Source organism: Oncorhynchus clarkii, chromosome 24 (assembly GCF_045791955.1).
Source record: "Oncorhynchus clarkii lewisi isolate Uvic-CL-2024 chromosome 24, UVic_Ocla_1.0, whole genome shotgun sequence".
NCBI lineage: Eukaryota > Metazoa > Chordata > Actinopteri > Salmoniformes > Salmonidae > Oncorhynchus > Oncorhynchus clarkii.
Genome location: NC_092170.1, coordinates 4,825,237 through 4,834,826, shown reverse-complemented (window position 1 = coordinate 4,834,826; position 9,590 = coordinate 4,825,237). Strand labels below are relative to the sequence as shown.

The window sequence follows — 9,590 nt, the reverse complement described above, 5'->3', positions numbered from 1 at the left end:
TCAACCAGCCAATCAAATCTTATCAATTTTGCATTCTTTCGAAAAGCCCTCCCTTAACAAGAAACTTCGTTTAATTTCTGTGTTTCTTTCAATATACAGTCACTAAAATGCTTGAGATTTTCATTGTAGAAAAACGTACATTCCTTATACTAAACAATACGGTTGCTTTTACCACAACATTTTGTCACCGACACTGAAACACTTATGTACACCCTCAGGTGTATATAGGCACTGCGAACTCTCATTCAAATGCCCGGATGACCCTCGGTGGTCCGGGGTGCAGGCTTCAAACCTGTAGCTGCTTAGCGGCAGAGTGGTTCAATTCCACCTTTCGGGCGTAATTTATCAACATTCAAATGTAATGGACTTTGATCACCAACAATTGTTCGTACGATATATAGTCGCTGGTATATATATACTACGCAGCAAACGAAACGTAATTGTGTTCTTGGAGGTACAAATTGTGGATGGGCCTCCTACGTCTTACCACATTTCCTCCCACGTTGTCCAGGCACTTGGACAGTGAGCTTCTGCCCACAGTCCTGAGTTTTGGCCAGGTTGAACAAGCATCAAGCACCATCACTCTCTAAAAATATATTTTGGTTAGTTATTTTTATAGTACAGTTCCAATATGATATTGTGAAGTAAGTTGCATAGCATGTGCATCAAATAGTAACAGTAATACACTATATAGTGATGTACCTGAACATACTCGGACCCCAGTTGTTCCACCCGGTCGTTGTTTCTCTCAAAAGGCACCAGAAAAAATGTGTTTCGTAGATACCTGGTGCCTCTTCAAAAGAGGTGGGCGTGTCAACGTTCTCCTCAATGGGCCAGCGTCATTTCCGACAGCCGCATGTCATTCCTGGCTTTCACCGTTTCCACCAGAATACTGTAACATGTTTTGCGAATGTGTTAGAATGTAATTTACTGTAAATGTAATAGTAAAGTATTGATATGTAGGCTATGAGTGCCTTTTAAAAAAAAGTATATAGTTCTGTCCTTGAGCTTTTTCTTGTCTATTGATGTTTTTTATTATGTCATTCTGTGTAATGTTTCATGTTTTGTGTGGACCCCAGGAAGAGTAGCTGCTGCTTTTGCAACAGCTAATGGGGATCCTAATAAAATACCCCCCCAAAAAAGTATAGTGCATATCCTGCAGACGGGTTTTCTTGGCGAAATGTTCTTGTGATCGAATTGGCAGTTGATCTTCTCAGATTGGGGTGAATTTATCTGGCAGCCTCTGCAATGGTAAGGCCGGTGTTTACCACATGGTCAACAACAACGGCCCAGACTTCATTAGACACAACAGTTCCCTGCCGTCTGCCTCCCTCCCTCTGATGTCCACATCTTTGATGGGGCCCATGCCCACCTCTTTGACCTCTTTGACGGGGCCCATGCCCACCTCTTTGACGGGGCCCATGCCCACCTCTTTGACTTCTTTGATGGGGCTCATTCCCACCTCTTTGACCTCTTTGATGGAGCCCATGCCCACCTCTTTGACCTCTTTGACGGGGCCCATGCCCACCTCTTTGACCTCTTTGATGGGGCCCATGCCCACCTCTTTGACCTCTTTGATGGGGCCCATGCCCACCTCTTTGACGGACCCCTTGTCCACAAGCTATTTGATTTCTTCCTCTCCCTTGCTGTCTATCCTGCTCCGTATTGAAATCAATTAGCAATAACAAGTAGTCATTATGCATGGTTATCATGTATCATACATGTCATTTAGATGTTTATACTTTAAACACATTTTATATCTGTAGTTCTCAAAATCCATTAAGCACAGTTGGATTAAATGATGGTCAAATGTAATTAAGCAAATGAGAAGAAAATCATATGAAAAGTATTGTGAGCAATTATTTTATATGAAAGGTATTTCTAGATGAAACTGATTAGGTTTGGTGAAAAAGTTACTGTGTGAATTTGTGTGTTGTACTTGAGATTGTGATTACATTTTTGGAAAATAAACAGCCTTTTTGAAGATCTGTTTTGAGTTTTTTATTAAGAGTTGTGAAATTTTATCCCATACTTGTGAATATAGTTTATTTTCATCATCACTCAATGCCTAGGTTCACCTCCACTGTATTCACATCCTGCCATACCTTTGTCTGTACACTATACCTTGAATCTATTTTATCGCCCCCAGAAACCTGCTCCTTTTACTCTCCGTTCCGGACGTACTAGATGTCCAATTCTCATGGCTTTTAGCCGTACCCTTATCCTACTCCTCCTCTGTTCCAGGCCCTGCAGTGCCTAGCTCCACTCCTATTCCCCAGGCGCTCTCTTTTGATGACTTCTGTAAACGTAAAAGCCTTGGTTTCATGCATGTTAACATTAGAAGCCTCCTCCCTAAGTTTGTTTTATTCACTGCTTTAGCACACTCTGCCAACACGGATGTCTTAGCCATGTCTGAATCCTGGCTTAGTAAGACCACCAATAACTCTGAAATCTCCATCCCTAACTACAACATTTTCAAACAAGATAGAACGGCCAAAGGGGGCGGTGTTGCAATCTACTGCAGAGATAGCCTGCAGAGTTCTGTCCTACTATCCAGGTCTGTACCCAAACAATTTGAACTTCTACTTTTAAAAATCCACCTCTGCTATAGACCACCCTCTGCCCCCAGCTGTGCTCTTGATACCATATGTGAACTGATTTCCCCCCATCTATCTTCAGAGCTCGTGCTGCCAGGTGACCTAAACTGACATGCTTAACACCCCAGCCATCCTACAATCTAAGCTTGATGCCCTCAATCTCACATAAATTATTAATGAACCTACCAGGTACAACCCCAAAGCCGTAAACACTGGCACCCTCATAGATATCATCCTAACCAACTTGCCCTCTAAATACACCTCTGCTGTTTTCAACCAAGATCTCAGCGATCACTGCCTCATTGCCTGCATTCGTAATGGGTCAGCTGTCAAACGACCTCCACTCATCACTATCAAACGCTCCCTGAAACACTTCAGCGAGCAGGCCTTTCTAATCGACCTGCCTCGGGTATCCTGGAAGGATCTCGACCTCATTCCGTCAGTAGAGGATGCCTGGCAATTTTTTTAAATGCCTTCCTCACCATCTTAAATAAGCATGCCCCATTCAAGAACTTTAGAACCAGGAACAGATATAGCCCTTGGTTCTCTCCAGACCTGACTGCCCTTAACCAACACAAAAACGTCCTGTGGCATTCTGCATTAGCATCGAACAGCCCCCGTGAAATGCAACTTTTTAGGGAAGTTAGAAACCAATACACACAGGCAGTTAGAAAAGCCAAGGCTAGATTTTTCAAGCAAAAAGCTGCTTCCTGCAACACAAACTCAAAAAATTCTGGGACACTGTAAAGTCCATGGAGAATAAGAGCACCTCCTCCCAGCTGCCCACTGCACTGAGGATAGGAAACTCTGTCACCACCGATAAATCCACTATAATTGAGAATTTCAATAAGCATGTTTCTACGGCTGGCCATGCTTTCCACCTGGCCACCCCTACCCCGGACAACAGCACTCCACCCCCCACAGCAACTCGCCCAAGCCTTCCCCATTTTTCCTTCTCCCAAATCCAGTCAGCTGATGTTCTGAAAGAGCTGCAAAAGCTGGACCCCCACAACTCAGCCGGGCAAGACAATCTGGACCCTTTAATTCTAAAATTGTCCGCCGAAATTGTTGCCACCCCTATTACTAGCCTGTTCAACCTCTCTTTTGTGTCGTCTGAGATTCCCAAAGATTGGAAAGCAGCTGCGGTCATCCCCCTCTTCAAAGGGGGGGGACACTCTTGACCCAAACTGCTACAGACCTATATCTATCCTACCCTGCCTATCTAAGGTCTTTGAAAGCCAAGTCAACAAACAGATTACCGACCATTTTGAATCCCACCATACCTTCTCTGCTATGCAATCTGGTTTCAGAGCTGGTCATGGGTGCACCTCAGCCATGCTCAAGGTCCTAAACGATATCTTAACCGCCATCGATAAGAAACAATACTGTGCAGCCGTATTCATTGACCTGGCCAAGGCTTTCGACTCTGTCAATCACCACATCCTCAGCGGCAGACTCGATAGCCTTGGTTTCTCAAATGATTGCCTCGCCTGGTTCACCAACTACTTCTCTGATAGAGTTCAGTGTGTCAAATCGGAGGGCCTGTTGTCCAGGCCTCTGGCAGTCTCTATGAGGGTGCCACAGGGTTCAATTCTTGGTCCGACTCTCTTCTCTGTATACATCAATGATGTCACTCTTGCTGCTGGTGAGTCTCTGATCCACCTCTATGCAGACGACACCATTCTGTATACTTCTGGCCCTTCTTTGGACACTGTGTTAACAACCCTCCAGACGAGCTTCAATGTCATACAACTCTCCTTCCGTGGCCTCCAACTGCTCTTAAATACAAGTAAAGCTAAATGCATGCTCTTCAACCGATCACTGCCTGCACCTGCCCGCCCGTCCAGCATCACTACTCTGGACGGTTCTGACTTAGAATATGTGGACAACTACAAATACCTAGGTGTCTGGTTAGACTGTAAACTCTCCTTCCAGACTCACATCAAACATCTCCAATCCAAAGTTAAATCTGGAATTGGCTCCCTATTTTGCAACAAAGTATCCTTCATTCATGCTGCCAAACATACCCTTGTAAAACTGACCATCCTACCGATCCTCGACTTCGGCGATGTCATTTACAAAATAGCCTCCAATACCATACTCAATAAATTGGATGCAGTCTATCACAGTGCCATCCGTTTTGTCACCAAAGCCCCATATACTACCCACCACTGTGACCTGTACGCTCTCGTGGCTGGCCCTCGCTTCACACTCTTCCCCAAACCCACTGGCTCCATGTCATCTACAAGACCCTGCTTGGTAAAGTCCCGCCTTATCTCAGCTCACTGGTCACCATAGCTGCACCCACCCGTAGCACGCGTTCCAGCAGGTATATCTCACTTGTCACCCCCAAACCCCCAATTCCTAATTGGCCGCCTCTCCTTCCAGTTCTCTGCTGCCAATGACTGGAATGAACTACAAAAATCTCTGAAACTGGAAACACTTATCTCGCTCACTAGCTTTAAGCACCAGCTGTCAGAGCAGCTCACAGATCACTGCACCTGTACATAGCCCATCTATAAATAGCCCAAACAACTACCTCTTCCCCTACTGTATTTATTTATTTAGCTCCTTTGCACCCCAGTATTTCTACTTTGCACACTAATCTACTGTCAAATCTACCATTCCAGTGTTTTAATTGCTATATTGTATTTACTTCGCCACCATGGCCTATTTATTGCCTTACCTCCCTTATCTCACCTCATTTGCTCACATTGTATATAGACTTATTTTTCTACTGTATTATTGACTGTATGTTTGTTTTACTCCATGTGTAACTCTGTGTTGTTATGTGTGTCGAACTGCTTTGCTTTATCTTGGCCAGGCCGCAGTTGTAAATGAGAAGTTGTTCTCAACTTGCCTAAAAAAAAATATATATATATATATTTTTTTTTAAATAAATAAAAAAATAGTATTAGGCATTCTAAACGGCTATAGGAAATGACTATTGGGGAAAATAACTGTCTCTATAGATACAAAGAACAGAGCTTTTAAACCCTACTGGGAAGGGAGGGAGTTGTAACCCTACCGGGAAGGAAGGGAGCTCTGACCCTACCAGGAAGGATGGGAAATGGACAACTAGGTCAGGGGAAACATCAGGGGTGACTTCTGGCAGGTCCCCTGAGGCAGGGTCTGGAGGTTGCAGAACCCTCGGACCGGAAATAGCACGGTTCTTGCAGGTGGGGCTAAAGGCTTGGGACCGGCAGGTCTCACCTGGCTGTGACTGGAGAGGCCTGAACGTCTGGGCTGTACTTGACGTCCGCAGTATACTTATAACTGATTGGTTTGGTTCTGTCCTCTATCGTGCTGTCTGGTTAGAACATGATGTTGAGGCCCATCACTGTGCTCTTGATAGTCACCACCACACAGTTTCCTTTGAAGATGTTCATATGATTTTGGTCATCCGAATTACTTGGAATCTTATTGTTGTGGGAATTTAGATACACGCACAACATTCAGACATTCAGGTTACTGTCGACAATAAAAGGTTCTCAGAAACATGTGACTTCTCCCTTTGGATGGCAATAACACTCAGAACTGAGTGGGCGGGTGCAGTGTCCAGATGCACATTTCCAACCGCTCTGATTGGTTGGTAATGGCAGGGCTATAATGGGTGGGGGATAACTTAGGTAGGCTGAGCAGCAAAACTAACAGGACTTAAGGGAAGCTGAAGGGACTGTGAGGGGAAGTTAGGTCGAGAGGAGAGGAGCAGGACGGTCTTTTTTACACCCACACTACTTCCCGCGGCTATGAGAGGCACAGAGACTCACATCAATACCTTTGTCAGATAACACTGTTAATTAAACAAATAGCTGATGCCATTGCTAGCAATCTACCAGGCTTATGCTGTCCAAATGGATGTTAGCTGTGAGAGCCGAGGTGCACGTACACGCTATGCATGTTGGAGGATGCTATTCACAGGGACATATTGTTCTGTCTCACGATTATTGTTATTTTGTGTATGTGAATAACTCACGGCAAAGAGTTTGGTAAAATGCAAGCATAATCCTTTACTCAGGTATTTCGTGTTGCAGGTCACGACATCCTCATCAGACACTCATAATGCACCTGTTAATATATCTTAGATAGGTGCCCCACCAGCGTCATCTTTGGGTTGGCAATTATGCCCATTATCTTAACATCAAGCATGAAATGGCACAGGGTATGTTCTGTGTGCTGTGTGGCTATATTGACGAAAACAGATTCCATGGGATCGAATAGTGGGCTGTTGCACAGATGGGTATGGAAAGGTGAAGAAAATCATGTGTACAAAAAATGACATTTGACACTTGAAAAAAGCTAGTGAAAAAATAGAATTATCAAGTATTCAAATCACCTGTAAACACACACTGGACAAGTGAAAAAAACACATGTAAAGAAAAGGACATTTGACACTTGATAATGATAAAACTATAATTACAATTGCTAAGACGTGTTCCAGGTAAAACGATTTGATCATTTTCGCTTTCCATATTTGGGACCTACTTCCCAATCCATTTGACTGTGATCCTGGCTCAGTTGACTTGCCGGTAAGTGAAATTGAACAGTTGATAGAGCTGTCATGTGTCAGAATGACACATGGAGAAGATGGAGAAGTTTTGGTTCCTGCCGTCTCCCTCTGAGAACTAATACCGCTTCGAAGCAACTCGGAACTGAGAACTCGGAAATCTCCAACTTCTGACTTCAGTGCGTTCAACACTAGCTCCGACATGGAAAAATCCATTTGAACAGTCATCCAACTCGGAATGCCAACTCTTTCTAGAGCTCAGACTTTCCGACCGGAAGATCACTGACATATTTGTCCGAGTTCGCAGCTCTCTTGAAAGCACCGTAAAACTCATGGTACTCTTCACAAGCTCATATCTGTGTGAAGCTGGATTCAGTACTCTCATCTGCATTAAAACCAAATATCGATCCAGGTTGGATGTGACAGCAGAGATGAGGTGTGCGATGTCGACCACGCCCCCTGACTTTAATGCAGGATTCAAAACAACTGGGAACTAGGTTGAATCCTGACGTCGGTGATCTTCCTGCCGGAAAGTCGGAGCTGTAGAAAGAAGCCTGAGTTGTAATTCCGTGTTGGACGACATTCAAAACGTCGGAGCTAATTTGTTTCCCAAGCTCCCAGTTATTTTGAACTCACTGAAGTCGGAAGTAGGAGATTTCCAAGTTCCCAGTTCCTAGTTGTTTTGAATGCGGCATAAGATGCCCCAAAGCTGCATGCATCAAGCACACCCATCTCATTGGTGAGATAAGAGACATTATGTCAGACTAGATTGCAATTGACTGTCATAGTCCCACATTAAAAGTATGTGATGGTGAGTTGAGAAGGCAATCAGAAATACGGTTAGAATGTTTTTCAATTGACTATCATTGCCCCCAATAAAAAAGTAAACATTGGTTGTTAATTATGCTGTATAATTGTTTTCACATGGTTGGGTGAGCAATAATTTTTAGATATCTAAATGGGGTTGTGGTGCAAAACAGTTTGGGAATCTAGGTCTTAGTATATATGAATATGTATACATGATCCTGAAATATCATTTGGATTTCTTTTTTACAGTCGTGTGTCTATCTTCACCAAAAGTGCTGGAATAAAACAATTTAAGAAATTCTGCTTCCTTTGTGCACAAAACATGCTTGAAATGAATGAACCCACAAATACATTGCCGACTGTAATGCATTTTGTCATAATTTCTCTTTATAATGGGTAATTATACCCTCAGTGTCCTGCCAACCATATAGAGTAAATAGGCCCAAAAATACAGTATTTTGCCTAAGACACCTCACTACAGAGATAATAAGATAAGATAATTAGGTGGGTGCTTACATTTGTCCTATTTCACACATGTAAAAGTGCATGTGTGAATTGGAAATGAATTTTTTGGGATATCCCACTCCCCCTGAAACCACAGGAGGTTGGTGACACCTTAATTGGGGAGGGCTGGCTCGTGGTAACGGCTGAAGCGGAATCAGGGGAATGGTATCAAATAAATCAAACACATGGTTTCCATGTATTTGATAACATTCCATGTACTCCGTTGCATACATTATTATGAGCTGTACTGTTCTCAGCAGTCTCCTGTGCCTTAGACACACTCTGAGAATGGGGTCAGAGCCAGGGACCAGCCATTATTTGATGGTGACCCTGGATACACACTATAAAAACTCCACCATTTTGTTATCAACCAGCCAATCAAATCTAAGCAATTTTGCACCCTCCCTTAACGACATACTTTATTTCTGTGTTTCTTTCATTATACAGTCACTAAAATGCCTGCGATTTTCACTGTAGGAAAATGTACATTCCTCATACTAAATGGTACGGCTGCTTTTACCACAACATTTTGTCACCGGTACTGAAACACTTATGTATACGGTTAGGTATAAATAAGCAGTGAGAACTCTTCATCAAATGCCCGGATGAGCCTCGGTGGTCCGGGGTGCAGGCTTCAAACTTGTAGCTGCTTAGCGGCAGAGTGGTTCAATTCCACCTTTCGGGCGTAATTCATCAACATTCAAATGTAATGGACTTTGATCACCAATGATATTCTTTCTTACGAATTCGCTGATATATACTACGCAGCAAAACAAACGCAATTGTGTTCCTGGAGGTAAATACAGAGTCACAAATTGTGGATGGGCCGGGACCTAACAATGACATCTTCACATTGACAGGTCCTACTGAATTTTATTGTGCGATGTTGTAGGACGTCCTACCACATTTTAAGCGATGAGTGCACACATTCCCCCCACGTTGACCCTGGATATACCCTGGATACACACTATAAAAACTCCACCCCTTTTGTTGTCAACCAGCCAATCAAATCTTAGTATTTTTGCATTATTTCGAAAAGCCCTCCCTTTAACAACATACTTCGTTTAATTTCTGTGTTTCTTTCATTATACAGTCACTAAAATGCTTGCGACTTTCATTGTAGGAAAACGTACATTCCTTATACTAAATATTACAGCTGCTTTTACCACAACATT

At 43.3% G+C, this 9,590-nt stretch overlaps 2 non-coding genes across 2 annotated transcripts; both read left to right on the top strand.

Annotated features, from left to right (window-relative positions):
- Positions 1-251: 251 nt before the first annotated feature.
- trnastop-uca (transfer RNA opal suppressor (anticodon UCA)) lies at positions 252-338 on the top strand. The gene has a single exon. It is a non-coding gene; the product is annotated as a tRNA-Sec (tRNA).
- Positions 339-9,014: 8,676 nt separating this feature from the next.
- Positions 9,015-9,101, top strand: trnastop-uca (transfer RNA opal suppressor (anticodon UCA)). The gene has a single exon. It is a non-coding gene; the product is annotated as a tRNA-Sec (tRNA).
- The last annotated feature ends 489 nt before the right edge of the window (positions 9,102-9,590 follow it).